Raw genomic sequence first — 25179 nt, forward strand, 5'->3', positions numbered from 1 at the left:
CTTTAAGCCATAGGCATTGAAGTATTGAACGTATGTCCGTCACCTTGCTATCCTCTCCTGACGCCAAACATGCACAATTTGTGAAATACATAAATGTAGGCCACACATATGGCCATCTAGTGCATCAGGCAAGAGTGAAAATCCTGTTATGGAATTAGCGGACCATGGTCCGCAGCAGTATGATATCTCACATGTGACCATACACCTTCAAGACCAAAGTGGGTGCAATCAGCCTATCTCAGTTGTGTCATGTAAGAAAATGCCTCCTTGGCATGGTTACCCCCTGACTTTTTGCCTTTGCTGATGCTAAGTTATGATTTGAAAGTGTGCTGGGACCCTGCTAACCAGGCCCGAGCACCAGTGTTATTTCCCTAAACTGTACCTTTGTCTCCACAATTGGCACAACCCTGGCACTCAGGTAAGTCCCTTGTAACTGGTACCCCTGGTACCAAGGGCCCTGATGCCAGGGAAGGTCTCTAAGGGCTGCAGCATGTCTTATGCCACCCTAGGGACCCCTCACTCACCACATACACAGTGCTTCACAGCTTGTGTGTGCTGGGGGGGAGAAAATGACTAAGTCGACATGGCACTTCCCTCAGAGTGCCATGCCAACCTCACACTGCCTGTGGCATAGGTAAGTCACCCCTCTAGCAGGCCTTACAGCCCTAAGGCAGGGTGCACTATACCACAGGTGAGGGCATATGTGCATGAGCACTATGCCCCTACAGTGTCTAAACAAAACCTTAGACATTGTAAGTGCAGGGTAGCCTTAAGAGTATATGGTCTGGGAGTCTGTCAAACACAAACTCCACAGCACCATAATGGCTACACTGGAAACTGGGAAGTTTGGTATCAAACTTCTCAGCACAATAAATGCGCACTGATGCCAGTGTGCACTTTATTGTAAAATACACCCAGAGGGCATATTAGAGATACCCCCTGAAAACACACCCGACCTCCAGTGTGGGCTGACTAGTTTTTGCCAGCCTGCCACACACCAGACATGTCGCTGGCCACATGGGGAGAGTGCCTTTGTTACTCTGTGGCCAGGAACAAAGCCTGTACTGGGTAGAGGTGCTTCGCACCTCCCCCTGCAGGAACTGTAACACCCTTTGTTACAGCACCACAGGGCATCCCAGCTAGTGGAGATGCCCGCCCCTCCGGCCACTGCCCCCACTTTTGCATGTCTGGAGGAGATAATGAGAAAAAAAAGGAGGAGTCACCCCCCAGTCAGGACAGCCACTAAGGTGTCCTGAGCTGAGGTGGCCTTTACTTTTATAAAACCTCCACCTTGTAGAAGGAGGATTCCCCCAATAGGATTAGGGATGTGCCCCCCTCCCCACAGGGAGGATGCACAAAGAGGGTGTAGCTACCCTTCAGGACAGTAGCCATTGGCTACTGCCCTCCCAGACCTAAACACACCCCTAAATCTAGTATTTAGGGCCCCCCAGAACTGAGGAAGACAGATTCCTGCAACCTAAAGAAGAAGAGGGACTGCTGACCTGAAGCCCTGCAGTGAAGATGGAGACGACAACTGATTTGGCCCCAGCCCCACCGGCCTGTCTCCCTACTTCGACAAAAACTGCAACAGTGATGCATCCAACAGGGACCAGCGACCTCTGAAGCCTCAGAGGACTGCCCTGCATCTAAAGGACCAAGAAGCTCCCGAGAACAGCAGCCCTGTTCAACAAACTGCAACTTTCTGCAACAAAGAAGCACCCGCAGCACCCAGGACCTAAAGGAACCGAACTCCAGTGCAGGAGCTACCCCCAGGCGACCCTCTGCCTAGGCCAGGTGGTGGCTACCCTGAGGAGCCCCCCCGTGCCTGCCTGCATCGTTGAAGAGACCCCCAGGTCTCCCAATTGCTTTTTACACAATACCAGATGCCTGTTTGCACTCTGCACCCGGCCGCCCTTTGCCGCTGAGGGTGTACTTTCTGTGCCTGCTTGTGTGTACCCCGGTGCCCTACAAAACCCCCCTGGTCTGCCCACCGAGGACGCGGGTACTTACCTGTTGTCAGACTGGAACCGGGGCACCCCTGTTTCCATTGAAGCCTATGTGTTTTGGGCACCTCTTTGACCTCTGCACCTGACCGGCCCTGAGCTGCTGGTGTGGTAACTTTGGGGTTGCCTTGAACCCCCAACGGTGGGCTACCTTAGACCCAACTTTGAACCCTGAAAGAGTTTTACTTACCTGTGAACTTAACAATTACTTACCTCCCCCAGGAACCGTTGATTTTTGCACTGTGCCCACTTTTAAAATAGCTTATTGCCTTTTTTGTCAAATCTGTACATGCTATTGTGATTATTCAACGTTCCTAGAATACCTGAGTGACATACCTTTCATTTGAAGTATTACTTATAAATCTTGAACCTGTGGTTCTTAAAATAAACTAAGAAAATATATTTTTCTATATAAAATCCTATCGGCCTGGAGTAAGTCTTTGAGTGTGTGTTCCTCATTTATTGTCTGTGTGTGTACAACAAATGCTTAACACTACCCTCTGATAAGCCTATTGCTTAACGACACTTCCACCAAATAGAGCATTAGAATTATCTCTTTTTGCCACTATCTTGACACTATCTTACCTCTAAAGGGAACCCTTGGACTCTGTGCACACTATTTCTTACTTTGAAATAGTATATACAGAACCAACTTCCTACATGTCACAAATGTAACATTACATTAAAATGGCAACATGACCCAAACCCAGTTAATGCCCTGAAATGTTGATGCATACGCGTCGAAAAATGACGCTTATGCCCGAAAAACGACGCAATATGCCCTGAAAATTGGTTAAGTGTTAGACTATTTCCAAATATATGGGTGCAGCCTAATTTTTACTCCTGTGCTTCGAAAAAAATGACGCACATACTGTATGCGTCAAAAAATGTTGACGCATAACGATAAAAACGGCGGTCATTTTATGCAGGAAGTGATTAATAGGATATCCTGTTTACAAATTTTGTACAGTGGGTGTACTTTCACTTTCACTTTGCAGTCTGTGTGGCTGTGTTCTGAGTTTTGTCCAGTCAAATTGTGCTTTTGTCTCCTGTGTGATCCATTACTTGTTAGTTTGTGAATTAAATATTGTTGTTGTATCCTATCTGAGTGTTTATTGTGTATTATTGTCCAGTTGTTGGAAAATGGGTTATTGGTAAGGTCAGGTAGGTACCTACACTTAGCAATAGGCCACTAACATCCACTAAGGTCCAGTTAGGTCTCAGTAAATTAAACCCCTTGGTAGCTTGGCAACGAGCATCAAGGCTTAACTTAGGAGACAGAGTGTAAAGCATTCAAATATCACAAAACAGTATTTAAATAAAACACAGGAAACAGTTTAAAAATCCAAAACCATTTTATAAAAATAGATTATATTTTTATCTCTAAAATGACACCAAAACGAATAACATCGCATAAGGGGAACCAGAGATATGAATTTTTTAAGAATTATTATTTTTTTAGCGCCTAGAAATAAAAAGCGCCAATCGGGTCATCTGGTTGCACCTCGACCGGGGCAAAGTCAAAGTTTAAGGCCGTCCGCGATGGAGCCCTGCTCGGCTACATGCCACTGGAGGCCTCGGTTAAAAGTTTACCTTCACACTTAGGTGGTCATTACAACCCTAGCGGACGGTGTTAAAGCTGCGGAAATACCGCAAACAGGCCGGCGGACAAAAAAAGGGAATTATTTTTCTTCATCGGTAGGAACCTGTCAGTGCAATCCGACCTCCTGGAGCCCTTCTCCGGATACGCGATGCGGGAATCCTTGGTGGAGATTTTTACCTTCTGACTTAGTCGTTTTTTCGAGGTGAAAATCCTTCGACCGGGGTAAACCTGAATCTTGATCCAACATCCATGGAGCCCTCCTCGGATACACTGGCTGTGTGGTCCCGGTCAACTTTTTACCTTCGGACTTAGCCTCTTTTTCTGAGATTTTCTTTACCAGGACGAACCAGCAAATCAGGCCGGGTCGCGGTTGAGGCAAGCCGGGTAGAGTTGCCGCGGCGGGTCTGTCCCTTTATGGAGCTTTTTTACAAAAGTTGTCCAAACTTCTCCAAACTTCTGGGGCTTCTCCCAGATGTCCTTTTAAGGTTCTTTTTGGGGTCCACAGCTCACTCCAAGGGTCCAAAAGTTCTGAGATGGTCCTTGGGGGGTGCGGACTACAACTCCCAGAATGCACCTGGGGAGATTCCTTCCCACAGGCACATTCCTTTGTGTGAAGCCAGGCCACTTCACACCTCATCAAGGCAGCTTGGCCAAGCTGCTAAAAGCTGGCCAATCAGAGCACAGCAGCAAAAACAATGCAGGGCTGAAATTGGCAACTTTTTAGGTAAAGTTTAAAACTCTTTACCTGAACAAGTTATATTAAATCCAACAACTGGAAGTTGTGGGATTTATTAATTTGATACCAAATTCTTGGTATGCATCATTTAAGGAGACTTTAAAAATTAAAATAAAGTCTCCCATTCTAGCCTATGAAGGCCATTTACTACAATGAGGGGGAAACAAATTTGGCTGTTTTTACCTCACCAGGGCTTATAAAACTATTTTTATAAAGTCCCTGCTTATAGTTACATGACACCCAGCCCTAGGGGCACATAGGGCACACCTTAGGGGTGACTTATATGTAAAAATAAGGTAGTTTAAGACTTTGGAACTACTTTTAATTCCAAAGTCGAATTTGCATATAACTTTAATTTAAAAGAAGCCAGCAAGGCAGGCCTGCCTTTAAAATGACACTGGGCACCTCAGCAGTGCACCTATGGGTGCACTACCTATGCTCTGGTCCCTAAACCTACATCCCCTACCATATACTAGGGACTTATAGGTAGGTTAACTTAGCCTATTATAATTAGCCTAATTTGCATATCCATTTTACACAGGGCACAGGCACTGGGACTGGTTAGCAGTACCCAGGGCACCATCAGAGTCAGGAAAACACCAGCAAAAAGTGGAAAATGGGGGGAAAAGTTAGGGGGACTCTGCAATCAGCCCTGTTTTCTCACACCAGTACTGTATTGTATTTGTTGTTTGTGGGAGTCTGTTGTGGGTAGTGATAGTTTGGGGATAGTTGGGCTCTTTTACTTGTTTAGTTTACTTTTTTCTTATTCTACTTTCCCCCTATTCTCCTTTATTCTTCTTTATCCCCTATTCCCCTTTTGCTGTACTAAGATGTTGAGTAGGCCACGTCTTGGCAAGATGGGTGAGGAGGAGCTTGGGGGGTTCATATGGCTGGTGTGCCATTTCCTCCCCCTTATGATTGAGGCAGGTGGGCGGGTGATACAGGGGTATCACACCGAGGCGCGGAGAATCCGGTGGGGAAAGGTTCTGCATCACTTGCAACATGTATATCGGAGCCAGAGGAATGACCACCAGCTGAAGCACCGCTGGGCTGACCTCATCTCCAGGGAGCAAGATCTGCTGGACCACCTGGGAATTGTGATTGGTGGCCCTGTTGGTGAGTACAAATCATGTAAATGTGCACGATTAAAAGCTCTGTAGTGACATCAGATGATTTGTACAATATCTGCCAGCTATGTTGTTGAATTTGTGGAATACTTTGGAAACATAAAGGGTCATTGATGGACTATGTTAAGGACCACAATTGCTAGCTGTCAGGAAGCAAGTGCTCTGCAAACTTACTGAATACTTTTGCTTAATGTAAGTTGGTGCCACCTTTGTGTCAGACAGCAACACAAATCAGGAGCCAATTATGTATATATAGGTCACATTTGCCAGTGAGGTATAGATTTTCCAAAACATTACCGACCTTTGTTGACGCAACAGCTAGACTGACTTTCAAAACACTACATGGTGCAGAAAATGAGTGCAGGCTTCACGTCAATTGTTGATAGCAATGTGGCCCAGACATATGTCTCATGTGTGTCTGATGAGTGTGTAAGGAAAGCGATCACGGAAGTTCTATAAATGTTAGGGATTATTGTGGTCCTTCATCATTTCGGATACATGTCGGATCTGGATTTGGAGACATAGGGAAAAAGTGCCAGGTGCCCTCAGCTAACATTTTACACTGGTATTTGGTGTTTGTTGTTCCACCTTTCGTTTAGGGATGGCAGGCCAAAGGTATGCACATGGGTTCATATCTCTATGGTTGGTGCAACTCATCATAGCTGGGCCACATCAAATGAAGAAACTGTAACAACATGAGGGCTTACAAATGTCCCTGCCCCTCTGTACATTGTACCTATGTGTCATACATTTGTCATGGCCACAATGGCTGTTTGACTGGTAATGCACTCCTCAAGGACACTGGCTTTGGATGTCTCTCTTGGATACACATGATGAGACGAATACCCTCCATTATTATGTCTGCTCACTAATGAAGGAGCATGTTTGCCACCACATGATAGTTAGGGCCACTACATGTGTGCAGATATGTGTGTAAATTTCACTGGAGACCCATGGTATGTAAAAGTTAGCTGTGCTATATCGGATGCAGTATCATCAGGTCTGAGTGGATTTACTTACTTATGTAATCTTACACATAGGGGGTCATTCTGACCCCGGCGGTCCAGGGTTGGAGGGAGCACCGCCAACAGGCTGGCGGTGCTCCACAGGGTATTCTGACCGCGGCGGTTCAGCTGCGGTCAGAAAGGGAAAACCGGCGGTCTCCCGCCGGTTTTCCGCTGCCCTGTAGAATCCTCCATGGCGGCGCAGCTCGCTGCGCCGCCATGGGGATTCTGACACCCCATACCGCCATCCTGTTCCTGGCGGCAGAGCCGCCAGGAACAGGATGGCGGTATGGGGTGTCGTGGGGCCCCTGGGGGCCCCTGCAGTGCCCATGCCAATGGCATGGGCACTGCAGGGGCCCCCGTAAGAGGGCCCCACTTTGTATTTCAGTGTCTGCTTTGCAGACACTGAAATACGCGACGGGTGCCACTGCACCCGTCGCATCTTTCCACTCCGCCGGCTCAATTCTGAGCCGGCGTACTCGTGGGAAGGCTGTTTTGCACTGGGCTGGCGGGCGGCCTTTTGGCGGTCGCCCGCCAGCCCAGTGCAAAACCCAAAATACCCTCAGCGGTCTTTCGACCGCGGAGCGGTATTTTGGAGGGGGGAACTCTGGCGGGCGGCATCCGCCGCCCGCCAGGGTGAGAATCACCCCCATAGTATTTGTCTTTGGAGTTGTTGGTCAGTGCACAGAATTTGAGCACATTTCTCCCTTCCATGCCTTATAGGTGGACCAGCACCCTACACTGTGGGCGAGGTGGTTTCATTCTAGGACCCCGACAACTCCAGTAAGTGTTGATATGCCTGTTATGTGTTGTGTTTGCTAGTGATGTGTGATGGACTCCTGTGTGTTGAACAAATAGCAAGTTGTAATGCACTGGACCTAATCTGTGATTTAGTCAGCCTCTCAGACCCACATTCTCTCAGAATGGGGCTGCAAAATGCTTACCCACAGACTTCTGCTTCCCTATTCACTAATATACTGATTAAACTGACAGTTGAACTTCCTAGCAGCATGTAGCTGCAAATGTAGTGCTATGAGTAGGTGGCACTTGAGTGCAATGGCCTAGGTGTGCATGCAAATCAGTGTTCTTGCATCTCTGTGTTAGTTGTAAGTCATGGCTTACTATAAGTATATGATGTGGATAAAGGTCTGCATTGCCAGACATGTGTGGCGTTGGGATTGGTCAAGGGTTTGCTGTCTCCTCTTTGTAGATACACCTTACCTGTTGTGTGTATGTTGAGCCAAACACATGTCCAGCTTTCATAAGCTTCCTAGGTGTTCATGTTGTTTGAAATTGTTAGTTGTTTCTCCACCCCCGCACCCTCAAACACAGGCATGGGTTTGTGAATAGTGTACCTAGGACTGATGATACAAGTTTGTTACACAGACATGTAAATCAGTGAATCTTTGGTCTGAACCTAGTATATGCACTCAGGTTTAGCACATGAGTACTATACTAGCAAGTCCATTTACAACTTGCAGATCATGTGGCCCTAGATTTCCATCCCGTACACTGACATTTGTAGCCCTGGCATTGGCGGAGGATGTGCAGTATGATTGTTAGCTGACAACAGGCAGAACTCTGATGCCAAAATCATGCCAGTTGTTACCCATCTTGTAGGGTTTCGATGTGCTATGTGTGATACGACCTTTGTAGGCTGGCCTGCCATGTAATTCCTCAGGGACTTTCAATGATCTGTATGATGATATGAGCTGTTACAAGTACAGTAGATGTACTGTCTGATTTACTTCTTGTGCCATTTCACACAATGCCGTTCCTAATGTAATTTTTTTTATTTGTCTTCACAGCTGCTAATATGACACCCATCCAGGTGCGTGAATTCCAGAGGCGAGCAATGCGGTACCAGCATATACTGCAGGTAGAGTCGGGGTACAGAAGGATGGCCCGAAGATACAGGACCGAACAGGCCTCTGGAGCCTGGAGGGCATTCTCATAGGGTGGCCCTTCTTTGCCCACCACAGCCACCACCAGCACCACCACCACTACCACCCAGGTGGCACCACCAACAGCTGGGACCGTTGTGCCAACAACATCAGGAAGTGCTCCAGGCCCTAGCACTGGACCACCTTCAGGGCAGCCCACAGGCATTGACCATACATGGCCCCACACTTCCTCAGCTGGCACGCAGACCACCCCAGCTGCAACAATTGACCCTGCTGCTTTTGTGGACATGCAGCGCAAAATGGACCGTGTCCTCAGGAAAATGAGTCAGCTGCGGCAGGAGGTTCGCCATATCAACCGGCGGGTGTGGTCCATTAAGCAGACCCTCCGGAGGGCTAACCTCTAGACATTTTTGATTGACATGATTCCCTCCCCTCCCTCCTCTTTCCTTATTCTTATACTTTGTGGGTTTAGGGGGCTTAGTGTTAGGTTAGTATAGGCTGTGGGGGGGTTGATGTTTAGAACGTTTCGTTACATGTGATAAGTAAGTTTAGCTTAGGTTAGTTAGGGACAGCTGTGGGTAATGAGTAGTTAGGGTAGATTAGGGTAGGTAAGGCTTTTCCCCGAGTTTTCTCTTCTGTTATTACCGTTTAATAAATATGTAGTGAACCCTTTACAGTATGTGTGAAATGCTTGTAGATCAGGGCCTTGGCATAAGTGTACATGAATTCTGTTGTATTACATTTGTGTCCTATGCTACGAACAAATCCCAACTGAGTTGTAACATTGGCAGCTACCCCAGAGCTACCTTGCAAAGATTCAACCATTCATTGCAACCGCCAATCACAGTTACTATGGATCCCAATGTGTTTTTTTCATTAAGTATGTTTTCAATTTCACATACAGTGCTTCCAGATTTATGATTGGGGACACTGTGTTATGTCTGACTGCAGTGTGATGTTCAAGGAAACCCTTATTAGCTGAGTGGTAGTAAGCACTCTTGTAGTATCATGTTCATGACTCACACAGAGCATTTGTGACACTGTTTAGCATGATTACTTATTAGGATGTAAACTCCGACACCTTCATTCATTCAGTTTGTTGACTGTTTGCTTAGATTTGTGGGCAATGTTATATGTGTTAGTATTGCATGGTGGCAACATTTTGCTGCCACTATTTAATGGCTTAGATATCCCTTCAGGAAGCATTATTCTGTCCAACACAGCATTATGGTGTATGGTTTCTCTTTTCATCAGATATTACCCTCAGGAAGGGCAGAGTATGGTGCAATCCAGGCCACTGTGTGTAGTTAGCAGACTACATTATTTCAAGACAGTTGTATTGACAAGCTATGTAATTTGACAGGAGGCAAATTTCAGTGATCTACTGCACGGTTGATGTGTCACATTACACAGAGAAAAAGTGGTTGTGGAAGTGCTATTTATTGAAAAGTGCTGTAGTGCTATATGTACATTGTCCATGATTGTGAGTCCATTAAAGTGACATCTTCCATTGTGATCCTACACAAGTGTTAAAGGAAAATGCATTTGACATGCTGGGGTGATGTGTCAGACAGTGCAGAGGGACAGGATTTGCCAATGAGTAAGTGAGAGACAAGCACTGGGAAGGCTGACAAGATATACAGTGGTTTGTAGAACAGTCATTGAGTACAGTTGTTGCAAGACTGGCATGTTTCAAAGCGCAGGACCTTGGTAATAGGTGGCCATGTGGCAGGGACTAGTGCTTCTGGGTACTTTTACGTGTGAAGGTGATCTGTTCCATGTCTTCTTCTTCTGATGTGTGTGTTGCCTCCTCTGTCCTTGGTGGTGGTGGTTGTGAAGGGGCAACACACACCTCAGTGTTAGAAGACATGGAGTAAGACATCCCGGTCGCTGCTAACTGTGAAGGTCTTAAGGGCAGTACTGCTGCAAGGAGGATCTGCTGATTCTTGAGAATAGCAGCCACATCACGATGGTAGGCAGCCAGGTCGGCCCTGAGGGTTTCAATGTTGCATTCGTGCACGCGTTGACAGGATTGCTGTTGTAGGTGTTGGGTCAACTGTATTAAAGCTGTGCTGATTTCCTTCAGCATTTTTTCAAGTTCCTGCAAGATAGTTGTTCGCCCTTACATAGCTGCTGCCTGTTCTTCAGTTGATATCATGCACGAACGCACCCCCTCTAGGCTGGCTGCCATAGTTTGCATCCCCACCTGCACCTTTCTGGGCCAGCTCCCGCTGTACTCCGACTACAGTTCTCTCAATGCTGGTGCCTGTGTCATCTGAGTCCTCAGTTGTATTGGAGTTGGCAGGTCTTACAATTGGGGTTATGGGTGGGTCCTCTGTGATGGCTGCTTGTTCTGTGTTTCTCCTTGTGACAGAAGGTGGTGTCTGGAGGGTTCCAAGGATATATTGGAGGGTCTGGTGATTGACGTTTGTCAGCCCGTCATCCATGTCATCAGAATAGTCCTGGACAGGCATTTACGCAGGAGATCCATCGTCCTCTGCAATGAAATAGGGTACAATTAGTGTATCTGTGTTGTGGCATTGGTGATGTGACATGCCTGCCTTGTGATGATTTCACATTGTGATCTTGTTTCCTGTTCATTGCTCCAGTCTTTCAGATGGACATTCTCCCAGGCCTATGCCCCACCTGCATGTCACATGTATTGTGGTAAGTTATTAGACTTGTTGGCATCATCTCCTCTAGTGTTGTTTTAGGCCAAATAGTGATTTGCCACTTTCTTGTCCTACTCAACCCTCCGTCTACATCCATTCTCATGGTGAGACCTTTCACTGGCTGTGGGTGCTCTGATGGCACTAACAGCACACTTAACAATCTGGACCTGCCCCAGTCTCTGATCTTTCACATCCACTTATATGTAGTTGAAATGTAGCGTTCCTATGCATTGCATTGTTATGGCATGATATGGATGTTAGCATTGGTAATGTGTACAGCTGATAGTCGGAGCAGTGTCCTATTTCCTCCTCTGGCTGTGCAGGTGTATTTCAGTGACCTGTTACATGTGTCCTCCCTCTCAATGCTGTTGCCTGAGCAGTATGACATTTGGGATGTTGCATTGTGACCCAGGCACAGGATGGACCCTGGCATATGCAGCATGGGTGTGACCTTAGTGCTGTGTAGCTCCTAATGTTGATGACATTGGCTGATGTTTGCGGCAACTATGGGCATTCACAATTGACAGGACTGGAACATTTGTCTTGTTTCAGGGGATTGTTAAAGTTGTCATCCTCAACCCACTAATTTAGGTGTGTATGATTGTGTATGATCCATGGGGACGTTACTGCCATTGGCTACTTGAGCTACACACACAGAGGAGGTGGTAGTGGCAACTGCTGTTACTGTTACATTCCAGTTGTCGGTATGGCTAGAGGTTGGGCCCTAGTTAATGTAGGGGGTATAGTGGCTGACATGTGACGGGATGTCAGTTTGACGTGGTGCCCTTCCCTCCTGGCGTGGCTTTACCTTTGTAACATCGTTGGCACAGCAGCATACCCCCATGGAACTGTTGTTGGTGTTGTGTTATGGTGTGCCCCAGCTTCTCTCTGTACAGGCCATGCCCCTATCCCATACCCCTTTACCAATGCCACTCCATGTATATCATGACTTCCATGCATTTTGTGGTCAGTATCCCCCCCCTGGTTGTAGTTGACATTAGTGCATTTTAATTCCCTATGCGACTTACCCTGCATGTGTGTTGTCTCCTGGTAGTCTGCGCTGTCCTGTCCTTGAATCCCTGTGACGATCTCCTTAGGGATGACGGCTGTGACCATCTCCTCCATGTGGTCCAGGGCCTCCTGGTGTGCTGGACTCCCACATCCAGTCTGCAGTGATGCCTTCCTGGCCATCTTTTCCTTGGTCCTGCGCTTGAAGTCATGCCAGCGTTTCTCGCACTAGATGACTGTTCTGCGTACTTCCGCCACACTGTTAATCTTGGCAACAATTTGTTGCCATATTGCCTCTCTCCTAATGATTGGCAACTTTGAGGTGACAAACAGTTGGTGCTGGTGTTCCGTCACCTCTTTCACCTGAATTTCCTGTTCCTCTGCACTGAAGCAACACTTTCTTTTCTTCTTAAAAATGCCCTGGTTCTTGTGTGGGTTCTCCTGGCTGGTTCCTGATCCGTTGTCATCTTCCTGGGGTCTGTACAAGCATCTGGGATCCATTTTGGCTCTCCTCTGCTGAAATGGCTGTGTTTGTGGGGAATTGTGACGCTATTGCGTCAAAAAACACTACATAACTGGTTTGCGGTGTCGTAAATCGACCCACAGTCATTTCCGCCGCGTTAACATAATTTTGCTTTATGACTTGACACTGCGGTGTGCTTAAAAAAAAATGACTTGCACCTGTGGTTTGCGCCACCATGCGTCAAAGTATAAATTTGAGGCCCACACGGCGCACCGAAATGGCGTTAGCCGGCGGTAATATGTTTGATGCAAAACTGTGCCGGCGCAGTTTTGCATCAAAAAGTATAAATATGGGCCATAGTGCCTTCTACTAGGGACTTATAGGTAAATTAAATAGTCCAATTGGGTATGATCCAATGTTACCATGTTTAAAGGGAGAGAGCATATGCACTTTAGCACTGGTTAGCAGTGGTAAAGTGTGCAGAGTCTAAAAACCAGCAAAAACAGTGGCCAAAAAGTGGAGGGAGGCAGGCAAAAAGTTAGGGGTGACCACCCTAAGGCTGTCAGGTCTAACAATCCTCCCATGAATTCTGATGTAAACGTAAATTTAATAAGATGTGCAAACCTGAGTTTACACCAAAAGACTTCCCTTCCTGCTAAAAAAAAACCCTCCCCGTAACGCTATGGTGCAAGGATGCCTTTATTGGCTCTAGGCAGCACAAAGAGCACCAGAGCAGGGAGAGAGCAGATATGGTGTGTAGCTCTGTAAATATGGAGCATTTGTGCCCTTTCACACAGCGCAGCAAGTTACTAAGCAGCGCTGCATGCAAGATTGGTAAACCAGCCCTTACATATTTTGTTAAGACCTGAGGCTGCCTGGCTTCTGGGTATGATTTAAGGACTAAGGGCTGTGGCGAAGATGAGTAAGGTTCAGTATAATAAAAGTAATCTGGAAACTAATCTGACTACTGTTCTGCAGAGCCATTCGGCAGAAGTAAATTAAAGAGGAGCAAAAAAGCAATGAAATGCATTAGTGAATCAATCAATCAATCAATCAAAACTCTTGCAAAGCGCAACTCATCACCCATGGAGTCGCAAGGCGCTGTTAGTGGTGAGTTAAGAAACTGGGTTCCTTATGGTCCAACTCTCTCGTTCTGAAATGCCCGTTCAAAGTTGATTGTGGGTTATCTTGTGGGGTATGGACCAATTTGCCCCAGTTAAAGTCTTGAGATTAAGGAGAAATGCGTAACCCACAATGTATCCAGATATGATTCCAAACTTGTAGATGTATAGTAATATATAGCACATTGAGTCAAGATAGGTGATTCAAGAAGGTTTTTTATTGTGGTTTTGAACAAAGAAACATTGATATATGAGCAGAGAGCCAACACGTGTTTCATCCCCTGTGGCAGGTTTGCCTGGGGCTTCTTCAAGGCTAATAATAAACCAGGTGGGAAAGTTCAGCATTGTAGAAATACATTTTAGTCAGTTGAAGTATTCATTCGGTCAATGTTAAGATTGTATTGGTGTCAAAGTATCTTGGGTTAAATCCCGTCTGACGAGTCTGTCGCTGTTAGTGCCTATAATTAGTAAATATTTGAGTATAGTGAATAGTATGAACTGGAAAGCTTGAGCATGCACAGTGTTAAAGTGCTTTGGACTAGGAGGCCAGGACTGGATGAGCACTGCTTGGCATCCATTGGAGTAACTACATCCAAGGCCTGGGTCCTGGTTTAAATCTATGCTACGCACATCTCTAGTCTCGTTTTAGTCTGGACCCTTGTTTTACCCTCTCTCCGGTCTTGGTAACTACTGCTTGAGCCAGATGACTTCCCTTTCTGTTGAGAATAAAGTGCAATGCGTTGCAGATAAAATATGCAAACATTGTCGTGCAAACTTAGGTACGTTAAACCCCCCGCAGGAGGGGCCAACCAGGCCAAAAAAAGGGGAAGGCTGCCTGGTATTGAGACAAGGAAGTTGCTCTGCGGAGTTCTGCTTTTTCAGTCCCTCGCTCACTTTGTGCTGCTCTGAATGTTCTGCACCAGCATTGGGCGCCTGGGAGTTAGATGCACGAGCGGCTCCTTTCACACAGTAAGTACATGAAATCTATTTGACTCATTTAAAGGGCTGGGGGCGGTGCCACAGCCCACGGTTGTTTTAATCACTCATGATTATTAGTAATTGTGCTTTTGCATGCCAAACGTGAGTGCTGGTGCCTTGGAGGTGAAAAAGTATCATATTCGTGGGGAACCCAGGTTCTGGTCCTCCCGGTTAGTCCCTTCCTGCAGCCTCCTATGTCCCCCACCCATCGGGGTGCAACGAGAGGTTTTTGGATGTTCCTTCCTGCACATGCTTTGTAAATAAAAATGGCTATTTCATATAAACGGTATGACGTGTTTTAAGCGTTATGCTATGCAAACGAACACTCCGAGATGGTTCATTTCGTTTTCAGATCAAACCACACTTGTCTTAAACCAACAAAAGACAATTTCAGATTTATCACGTAATTGCGGAGATGACAAATCTTTTAACAATTAATATGAAGAATATTTTAATATTTAGTGTGGATCACTAAGTTTTTAATGCAAGCACAGGTTAGGTATGAATGAGGTTTAAATGTGCAGGTTTCAGTTTGATCAGAACTATTGTCTGGAAAATAAACTCGCAGAATCTACTGGCCACTTAGTTATGCAGTGTTACGTCTACACTGAATGTGCGTGGATTTGTTTGCGATTTCCACACGGGGTATCACTTAATGCACCTGAGTTATGTTCTATTAGGTGTTCAGCTGTTTGCATTAGGTGTAGGGGTGGTCTGCAGGATTTAAACCAGACTTTGCTTTGTGTTTCTCATTGAGGCAGTAAGATGTAATGGACCAATATATTTAAAACAATCTAGTTGTAAATTCAGTAAATTCTTTGTTATATAACCCTGTTTCAATCAATATCTGTCATGGATTTTCGGATTTGTAAAACATGTTTAGTACTAAAATGCATATTTGCTGTCTTTATCATATTGATTACCTTTCTCGTTTCCGAGAATCTTACTCAGTCAGATAGATCTTCCCCCACATTTATGGCTTCTTCCAGGAGTAAAACCGTTCCCCTCCCTCCCTCTTGCAGCAAACACAATGGCTACTTCTCAATTGAAACAGATAATAAAAACAACATTTATGCCCAAAACAACTCACCTCCAGGACATACCACACACGTTCTAGTAACTAACAGACTGCGCTCCTTTCTCTGGATTGAAAGATCCCACCAATCTGGACCTATGGACCTCCTCCCCTGGTACTAATGCCCCCTCCCTCTGGAACTATCTGCCTCCTTTCTCAGTCCTAAACACTCACACCTCTGAAAACTAAACTAGGAGGCCCACTCCCTTGAGACTCACTGCTCCCCAACGCCTGGCCTCAACATGGTCATCCTTGTCCAGAAATTACATCCAGTTTTTCCAACTAAATAAGCTCTCCTGTAATCCTTGACTGCCCTCTGGCTAACCTGTCTCCCTGAAAGCAAAGTTGATCAATCACATTAACTGTTCTTAAATTAGTAAAACATGCTATTTCCTACTAATATCCTGACACACAGCACAAAACAATTTCTCGTGAACACAAGCAAAAGCAAAACAACCTCAGTCCCAGGGCTTTATATGAAATTGGGGTGGCAATTGTGGTAGATTTCCAAAATACACAATATTTAGAGTGTAGAAGATATTCTCATCCCAGAGGCTATGCTGCTCATGGGATGAAACCTCAGGCACAACATACCTGACAACTCTTAAGGAGCCAATGATTGTCACACGATATCAGCTCCTTTCACAGGATCACCCAGTGAGGCGCGATATCATACGGTAGCAGACAATGTAAGTTGGGAACCCTGGCACAGAATGTTTCCATCAAACATTGCATTGAGGCCGAGCACAGCTGATGTCCATCAGGGATTTGTAATATCCCCAGAACATCAGCTGCAGACTTTGAAGCCTCCTTTGAGTTATTTTTCTTTTGTGTTTGTTGGGGGGAGATTTGCAGTGGGTCACGGATACTCACCTGCACAAAGCACTGCTCCTTTCATGGCCACGCCGCTCCTAAGTTCTTTTATAGGCTCAAGGTCCAGCCAACTCCCCAGGCTACGCCCCTCCTCGTACTTTCCTATCAGATGGGGAGTTTTGGATTGATGTTGGCAGGTTGGCAGATGTTCTGATAGTGGTGGCATTTCTCCAATCAAATGAGGTTTTCCAATGGGGACACATTTTCAGTACCAACTATCTAGTCTTCCTCACATGCTGGTAGGTGTTTTCCAGTATGTTTTGAACACTAAACTTATGAAAGCATGGCAGACATTCGAGACTCAGAGCACATTCTGTCAACATTTATTGTGGGGTTACTCCTGAACAGTCACAGAGCCAATGTGGGAGTTGGAGGAGTCTCTGCTTGTGTCATGTCCAACATATATGCAACTCAAATGAGAGTTTTTTATATCATGACAATGAAAACGTATAGAATTTGGTTGATTTAGTGATCACCGCCTTGATCTGAATCAATCCCTTATTACTCAACATACTAAGCTACATCATTTAACAATCATGGTGAAGGAAAAATGCACAAGCATCACTCATTCAGCTCCTGCACTGGTCCCTAACCACGGGAGATAATGAAGGCTACATCCAGCTAGCTGTGTTACCTACTCCAGACAACTTGTGAAAATGGGCCATATTCCTATTTTTCCTCTTTATTTCAATTTTCCTCACACTACAACGCCTACCCCTCTCAGCATACTATTCTGACTTCAGACACTATAGCCCCTTCCCATCAATTTACCCACAAGCTGTTCTCTTAGCTCCCACCGTTCTGTGTGTGGTTCACCTGCAGAAGCGGAACCCATCTTGATTCTCAGCCTATCATGATGAATTCTCTTTCACTCTCCATGCCTCCATCTCACTCTCCCCTTGATCGTTCGTTCTGTGTGATTGTGTCTAGTATGTCACTTTTGGGTGTTTCTCCATCTCTCTCGCTCTCTCTCTCTCTCTCGCTCTCTCATTCTCTCTCTCTTTTGCTCGCTCACACTTTGCCTGCCCCACCCCCTCCTTCACTCTCTCCCCACTCTTCACGTCACCTCCTTGATATCACTATTTTTCAGGACTTCCCCATACCTCAAATGAAATCTCTTTTGTGATCTATGTATCTTTGACAGTTCCTCTTCTGTCTCTTGTCCCCTCTCTGATAGTATTAAAAAGGCCTGATCCACAAGGTCAGCAGCAACTTCATAGAATGGAATATTCCAGCCTCTTTAACACCAGGAGGGAATATCAGATGTGATTCTTGCAGTACTGTGTCGCCCATCCTGTTCTGTGTAAATAACACTGTACCACATAGATTTATGTAATGAAGATGAGAACATGTATCATATGAATCCCAAAACATACTGAACACAGTCTTTTACAGAATAACTGCTGTTGAAATTTGAGGTAGGCTATTGTCTACAGATGTTTCCTTATCGAGTGCCAATGTAATTAGAAACATGGTTTTAGGTATCATCGAAGCTTTTACTATTTTTTCCGAAATAGTTTAGTGTTTTTTTTTCATATGAGACATCTTTGAACAAGTTCATGAGCAAGCCCGGGTGAGTTATATCTAAATGATTAAAGCACTGGAGTGGTTACCATGTGGGTCCTCCGCGTAATCTCTTATTACATAAATGGGTGTGCTGAGAAATGAAAAGGCAAGTTAAAAGATGGGAGTAGATTGGTGCGGGAATAACTTCCAGGATGAGTGAGGAGGAAAGGAGTTCTGCTCTGTATCCCATTCTAGAACAAGTCTAAAGTGTGAGCTTTTGCTGGACACTTTTTAGCCCTCTTCATTGGTTCCACTAAGTTTCATGTACACAAAAAGATATTGAACTATTCACAGAAAACAACATGTAGTCTTTTTGATTTCTGTAGCTCACTGAAAGTCGGACCAACCAACGCCATACCTTGCTGCTGCGTTAATGAAACACTTTATTTCAAAATGTCCCCCAATGTACCAGTATATCAATGTTAGGCATATTTATAATAGTGTTGCATTCTCCGTATCTTTAGTGACTGCCATTTGGTTTCCGTAATGCATAATCCTTTTTTGGGTTTTCACTTATTGCGGACTAAAAGTAGGTTGCTATGTTCATTTCTTTATTGCATACCACATGGATCCATCTCCCACGTGTATTTTGTATTCAGGTGGTACAGACTGAGGTACAGCCCAGTATGGATTTTGAATCTAGGAATGTGGGTAGAACTGACTTTGAACTTTTTGTTACATTTTTTAGCATCATATTAATTTGCCAAAGTTAATGTGGAATATTTGTGGGAAAAGTTGAATGGATGGACTTAATAGTGTTCTCACCTTGTGCAGTAATCTGAACTGAGTTAGACAATTTGCATCACTTGGGAGTAGGTTATTCTATAAGAATCCCTTTCACAGCTTCTCTTGCAATCTGTCAGTTTCATTTTACTTATATACAATCAAGGCCACACAGTCCTCATATGTAAGACTGCAGACATAGGGGAATGGGTACCTTTCCATTTATTTTCATTTGCAGCTGGACCATGTTCCCCAATAAGGAAAATGTATCTCTCAGCGACAATGGCTGTTACCTTTTCAGTTCAATTTGACAGAAACACTGATGCTTGCCACCCAATTGTTCACAGGTTATCAAGCATAGCAGTTGCAAGGGCATGAGTGGCTCAGGTTCCCACATTCTGTTGTTAATATCTTTTCTACTGCTGTCCATGAATACCTATATTCTTAGTTCACTTGAAAACTGGAGTGAAAAAGTCCTTGGCTCTCAATATGGTCGGATCCTATGGAATAACCGTCTAATCATTGTATTCTCTGCCCTTTACTTTTTGGGTCACTGCGAAAAAAATGACTCCAGCTTCCACCAGCTTAAAATTGCTAGTCACTTCTGTGGATTTTCGAGAAACATGTGCTGTAGTCATCTATGTGAATAACTTGTGAAAAGCAAATATCCTGAACTGTAGTGTCTTGCAAGTTTATGATGGAACCCTCTGGCTTCGAACAGACTCCATTGCAGTGACTAGAATGTAATGAAAGCTTGGTTCAGAATGCTGGGAGTTCACAGGTACAGCAGAGTCAAGACGTGATTTACAGCTATGTTAGAAATGGGGTCTTTGGTTGGCAGTCAGGTTACCCCCTGTCCAAGCAAGGACCCTCACTCTAGTCAGGGTAAAACAGAATCACCCTCAGCTAACCCCTGCTTGCCCCCTTGGTAGCTTGGCACGAGCAGTAGGCTTAATACAGTGCTAGGTGTAAAGTATGTGTACCAACACACACAGTAACTTAATGAAACACTAATGAATGACACAACACAGGTTTATAAAAATAGAAAATATTTATCTAAACAAAACGAGACCAAGAAAACAAAAATCCACAATACACAAAGTCAAGTTATCACTAAAAATGCAAAAAGAGTTTTCATGTGATTTTAAACACACACTAACGCTGTTAGCGTGAAAATGTACCTTGGGTGCATAAAAAATAACCCTGCACGGGCCAGTGTGCCTCAAAAAGGGTTTTCGATTCATCGATTTCACTCACGAGCGAGACCTTGTGTTGTTTCTCCTTTAGTCGGGATGGCGTGCGTAATTTCTTCTCTCTGCAGGAGAGCGATGCATCCGTCCAGCCAGCACTCTCGGGTCCGGGCAGGCCTTGCGTCATTTTTACACACCAATCGGTGTTCGTGTCAGAAATCTAGCCGCACGATGATCCGAAAACCACTCAGCGATCTCACCAGCATCCGTCAGCGATGCTGTGCATCCTTTCTTCAGCCTGGGGAATCGATCTTCCGGTCGCGTTGCATGTGATCATTGATTTTCAGATGCGAAGTCGGCAGCGCTTCGATTTTTCAGCCGCAGATCAGAGTCACATCGATCTTTTTCCCGCACAGTGGCTGGTGCGTGGATTTCTCACTCTTGGGCGGCCAGCTTCTCTTCTCAGGGTCCCAGGAGCTGGATGGGCACCCCTTTGCAGAGTAGGAGTCTCAGAAGAGGCTCCAGGTGCTGGCAGAGAGAAGTCTTTGCTGTCCCAAGACTTCAAACAACAGGAGGCAAGCTCTAAATCAAGCCCTTGAAGAGTTCTTCACAAGAAGGAAGGCAACACAAAGTCCAGTCTTTGTCCTCTAGCACAGGCAGAAGCAGAAACTGCAGGATAGCTCCACAAAGCACAGGCACAGGCAGGGCAGCTCTTCTTCCTCAGCTCTTCAGCTTATCTCCAGGCAGAGGTTCCACTTGGTTTCCAGAAGTGTTCTAAAGTCTGTGGTTTTGGGTGCACTTCTTATACCCATTTTGCCCTTTGAAGTAGGCCTACTTCAAAGGAGAGTCTCTCTTGATTGTGAAATCCTGCCTTGCCCAGGCCTGGTCCCAGACACACATCAGGTGGTTGGAGACTGCATTGTGTGAGGGCAGGCACAGCCCTTTCAGGTGTGAGTGACCACATCTCCCCTCCCTCCCTCCTAGCACAGATGGCTCATCAGGAAATGCAGACTACACCCCAGCTCCCTTTGTGTCACTGTCTAGTGAGAGGTGCAACCAGCTCAACTGTCAAACTGACGCAGACAGGAAATCCACAAACAGGCAGAGTCTCAGAAATGGTTTAAGCAAGAAAATGCTCACTTTCTAAAAGCGGCATTTTCAAACACACAATCTCAAAATCAACTTTACTAAAAGATGTTTTTTGAAATTGTGAGCTCAGAGACCCCAAACTCCATGTCTATCCGCTCCCAAAGGGAATCTACACTTTAATCATATTTAAAGGCAGCCCCCATGTTAACCTATGAGAGGGACAGGCCTTACAACAGTGAAAAACTAATTGAGCAATATTTCACTGTCAGGGCATATAGCACACATTACTATGGGGGTTATTACAACTTTGGAGGAGGTGTTAAACCGTCCCAAATGTGACGGATATACCACCAGCTGTATTACGAGTGCCATAGGATATAATGGACTCGTAATACGGCTGGTGGTATATCCGTCACTTTACTGTCACTTTTGGGACGGATTAGCACCTCCTCCAAAGTTGTAATAACCCCCTATATGTCCTACCTTAACCATACACTGCACCCTGCCCTTGGGGCTACCTAGGGCCTACCTTAGGGGGGCCTGACATGTACGAAAAGGGAAGGTTTAGGCCCTGCAAGTGGGGACACTTTCCAAGTCGAATTTACAGTTTAAACCTGCACACACAGACACTGCAGTGGCAGGTCTGAGACATGATTACAGAGCTACTTAGGTGGGTGGCACAACCAGTGCTGCAGACCCACTAGTAGCATTTGGTTTACAGGCCCTGGGCACCTCTAGTGCACTTTTGTTGTATAGGAGCACTTGCACTTTAGTACTGGTTAGCAGTGGTAAAGTGCCCAGAGTAAAAAAAACAGCAAAAACAGAGTCAGGCACACATCAACTACCTGGGAAACAGAGGCAAAAAGTTAGGGGAAACCACACCAAGGATGAAAAGTCTAACAAGCTCTGTGTGTGGTGTAATCATTGGCAGGGACCTAGGCTGGGGTAGAGGCTACAACTGGCAATGAAATTAGGATAGGAAGCCAAAGGAGAGTTTGCTGTGGTCCAAACAAATGAACTGGGCATGCCACGTGTGCCTTTGTTGAAATGCTGAGTTCACGTTTGGCATATGGGGAGTCAAAGTGCAGCTCCAGTAGGTGTGAAGTGCTTGAATGTAAGAAATGCTTCACTGATAAGTCTGCGCATCGCTGGTCAAGAAACTACAACTAAAGCCATATAAAAAAAGTACTGCACTGCCACTCAAAATAAAGTTATATGGAGCGTTAATGCTGAAGGAAAGAGAACCAAGTTTACAAAGCACAATCAAATTTAATTATAAATCACCGTTGAAAGGTGCGAACTGAAGAGCTGCAAGGCAGTGATCAACCAGGTGTCAGAAAATGCAAACTGAAGAGAAGAAAGGAGGATATAAATGACTGATTCCCACTGAAGAGAGTCATCATGCCATAGCATCTGACAAAGTGGCACAAGAAGAAGTGCTCTGGGTTGTGCTTACAGAGGTGTCCATGCCTGAAGCAGTCGCTGACCAGGCAGCCGAGTGGGATTCAGAACAACTTCATAGGTCTTCAAAGAGTTGAAGGCAACTGTTGGATTCATGAAATTTGATAATGGCAGTTGAGAGAGAATAACCCATTCCAATTAATGTTAAAGATGATCCTGAGGCCCACAAGTCAAAGGATTCTAGAGAAAGTTTGCATAAACATGGCCATCAAATAGCGCCAGAGAGCACGCTGCTTTCAATATCAGTAAGTTTCACACTAATTTATAATGCTGCCATGTTCCTGAATGCAAAACACTTGTGAACAGATCTGCCCTGCAAATGAAGCGTAAAAGTACTATAGCAGAGGTTTATTACCAGGGCTGTGAGGCCCATTAGGTGGCATATACTATTTAAATCCCAAATTAATAAATGACTGAATAGATAAGGAGAGTATAAATGAGTGAGAAGACCATATATAAAAGAAAATATAAATAATATAAAAATGGAAGCGTATTTCTAAGTTGAAAAAAAAAACAGTGTACAATGTTGCTTTAATGCATAGTCTCTAAGATATGCATTTCCTGTACAGCTGTCATCTCACCCCTGATTTGTACTCCATTCTGTCCTTCTCACAGCTATGTCCAATCTGTCTGCTGTCTTCCACCCGTGTCCCATTATTCACTTCTTCTTATCTTTTGTTGTTTTCCAAACATTTAGTTATTTGACTCCAGCTACTATGATCATATGCTTTTAGCAAATTATTGAATAATTAACGACTTGTAAATAGGTTTAAATAATTTAGAAAATTCCTTCCCTCCACTAGAATTTTCACCATCACCATATTGCCCACTTCAGCCATAGTATAACTACTCCTATCAAATTTACATTTACATTATCTTGTCTGTACTTTGCCCTTTATTTGTCCTTTGTAGGTCCCACTTTTTGGCATCATGGAGATTGTCTCAACATGATGTGAGTCTGGGAAAACTCCCTAATCTCTGTGTCTACAAAATGTGAAATTTAATGTCTGAAGTGTATTTGTGTAATCCCTATTTGATGTACCTGATCTTGTAGATAGTCTACAGAACACCCCTGTAATATGCAGCTCTCTGCTGCTTCCTAGCGAGGTTAGTACTTCGCAAAACCAATAAAACACATACATGTTTACCTTCTGAACTCATAATCACAGGATTTTTATTACATTTCATTCAGTATGATCACACATTGGTAATGGGTGTACCCCCATTGAGTATTTCAAATGACTATTTTCCTTTCATCATAAATGGTGTCATGCAGTAGAGTAGAATTCTATTTTCCAGTACCTCTGTTTTGTCATTCTTTTAATTACGGCTATCTAATTCATTGGTTTCCTTAATGGTCTTCATGCTTAATGAGCTTGTTAAATGATCCTGTTATTCCATTTAATTCTGGATGTTCTCCCTCTCCATAAAGTATTCTTCAAACTTTTTAGACGCTTGCTGGAAACTTTTGTCACTGTAAATGGTTGTGGGAAAGCTGTCCCTTTTAAAAAGCTCATCCAACACGTAATCACACTCTTTCAACTAATGTCACGGATCCATGCTACCTCAGGTCATCTTGTAAACATGTAAACAACACCAAAATATCAGCTGTGGCTTTTTCCCCCATCGACAGATCCACTGTTTCCAAAGGCAGCACCACACAATGTGTGACACGCTGAGTAAATGAATAAATGCTTTATTACGTACATTAATAATCAAATTCATAGCAATAGCAAGATTGTTTACAGACATTAAAAACAGATTAAAAAACTCAGCATTTCTGCACACTTATAGTATTAATAAACAAATTATTTGATTAATCAATGTTTACGTTGTGCTAGCAAGTTTCTTAAAAGCCATTTGCAAAAACATCACGGTGCGACTTAATATAGTTTTGTCCTCAGTATAAGGGCAGAGCCTCGGGACATCAATACATCACATCATCCCGTTATTAATAAAAACATATCTTTTCACTCTGTCTTTTTTCCTTCATTGGAAGGCAGCAGTTTTAGAAATGGGGTCTTTGGTTGACATTCAGGTTACCCTCTGTTCAAGCAAGGACCCTCACTCTAGTCAGGGTAAAAGAGAATCACCCTCAGCTAACCCCTGATTACCCCCTTGGTAGCTTGGCAGAGCAGTAGGCTTAACTTCAGAGCGCTAGGTGTAAAGTATTTGTACCAACACACACAGTAACTTAATGAAAACACTACAAAATGACACAACACCAGTTTAGAAAAATAGGAAATATTTATCTAAACAAAACAAGACCAAAACAACAAAAATCCGACATACACAAGTCAAGTTATGAATTTTTAAAGATTAAACTCAAAAATAGCGCTTAGAAACGAAAATGCTCCATTGAGATGTTAACACGGCGTCGTGACGGAGTAGTTCCCAATGAGCCGACACCAGCGGCGCCGGACACGGAGTCGCGTAGACCCCCAAGTACAGTACCTTTGGTGAAGAGTGAAAACAAGCCGATGCGCGAAGTCGGGGATCGCGGCGCCTGTGCGAAACGTTGAATCCACGCACTTCGAGCGGCGTCGGTTATGACGTGGTACAGTGACTTCCACGGAGTCGCGG

At 44.7% G+C, this 25179-nt stretch overlaps 1 protein-coding gene across 1 annotated transcript in view; it reads left to right on the forward strand.

The window, feature by feature from the left end:
* Positions 1-14534: 14534 nt before the first annotated feature.
* LOC138246552 (myeloid cell surface antigen CD33-like) overlaps positions 14535-25179 on the forward strand; it is a 248615-nt gene continuing 237970 nt past the window's right edge. The window contains exon 1 of the mRNA XM_069201222.1: positions 14535-14610. The gene's annotated coding sequence lies outside the window, so the exon portion shown is untranslated. The remainder of the gene's footprint in view (positions 14611-25179) is intronic.

The sequence above is a fragment of the Pleurodeles waltl genome, chromosome 7, assembly GCF_031143425.1.
Source record: "Pleurodeles waltl isolate 20211129_DDA chromosome 7, aPleWal1.hap1.20221129, whole genome shotgun sequence".
In the NCBI taxonomy this organism is placed as follows: domain Eukaryota; kingdom Metazoa; phylum Chordata; class Amphibia; order Caudata; family Salamandridae; genus Pleurodeles; species Pleurodeles waltl.